We start from the raw sequence: 1,040 nt of genomic DNA on the forward strand, positions 1-1,040 counted from the left end.
GGTAATGGTTTTAGCGATGGTGTTTTGTTTTGATGGCGATGAGGCTGGTGGGAGTGGTAAGGTGATGGTCACAAGTTTTGGTGGTGGTCAAAATGATTTGATTGTTTGTGATCAATAAATTAGTTAATGTGTGACCAATAAAATCGATAAATTGTAACCAATAAATAATGTGTGACCTAAAACTTTGTTAATTTGTAATCAATAATTTGATAAGTTGTCACCTAAAAAATAATTTGTGACTAATTAATTAGATATTTTGTGATCATAAAATAAGTTGTGACATTTAAAATTGTGATTTGTAATGAATAATATGTGACCTGTCAATTTGATAAATTTGTAATTGATAAGCAAGTTGTTACCTATAATTTTTTTTATTTATGACCATGAAATAATTTGTGAGCTATAAATTTTTTTATTATGATCGAGAAATAATCCGTGATTAATTAATTCGATAATTTATGACTAAATTGTATAGAATTGCATTTAATTAATTATTTTATGAATAAAATCTGATTTTCGAAATTTTAAACCTTATTTCTTAGTTTTGAAATGTGGTATACTTAGGCCATGTTTGATTGGCCATGAATTTCATGGAAAATGTAAAATGAATTTCATTTTCCAATTTTTTTGGTGTTTGATAAGACATTTTTTCCATGGAATTTGATTTCCTTGTTTGTCTTGGAAATTGTGTTTTTCTTGGTTTTCTAATCCATTGTTCACGTTTTGTTTTGTTTTGTTTTTTTCTTTTGGCAATGGAAACAAATTCTAAGAATTATTGTAAAAAAATATTTTCCTTTAATTGACAACGTGTAAAACAAAGTCAAACGAACACTAAAGGATAGATGATTTTCTCATTTTTGTTTTTTTTGCTGGTAATGGAAACAAATTTCATCCCCAATACAGTTAAATCTCGATAAAGTAATGTTCGATAAAGGAATAAACTCGATTATATAATAATTTCTTTCGATCCCGACTTGGGCCAATGGACTAAAGTAATAACCTCGCTAAATGCATTAAGTAATAAAAAAAAATTGAATCCT

The 1,040-nt window shown here is 26.9% G+C and overlaps 1 pseudogene; it reads right to left on the reverse strand.

Moving 5' to 3' along the window:
- Positions 1–320: 320 nt before the first annotated feature.
- Positions 321–1,040, reverse strand: part of LOC111395336 — a 2,192-nt pseudogene continuing 1,472 nt past the window's right edge.

This window comes from Olea europaea, chromosome 6, assembly GCF_002742605.1.
Source record: "Olea europaea var. sylvestris chromosome 6, O_europaea_v1, whole genome shotgun sequence".
Taxonomy (NCBI): Eukaryota; Viridiplantae; Streptophyta; class Magnoliopsida; order Lamiales; family Oleaceae; genus Olea; species Olea europaea.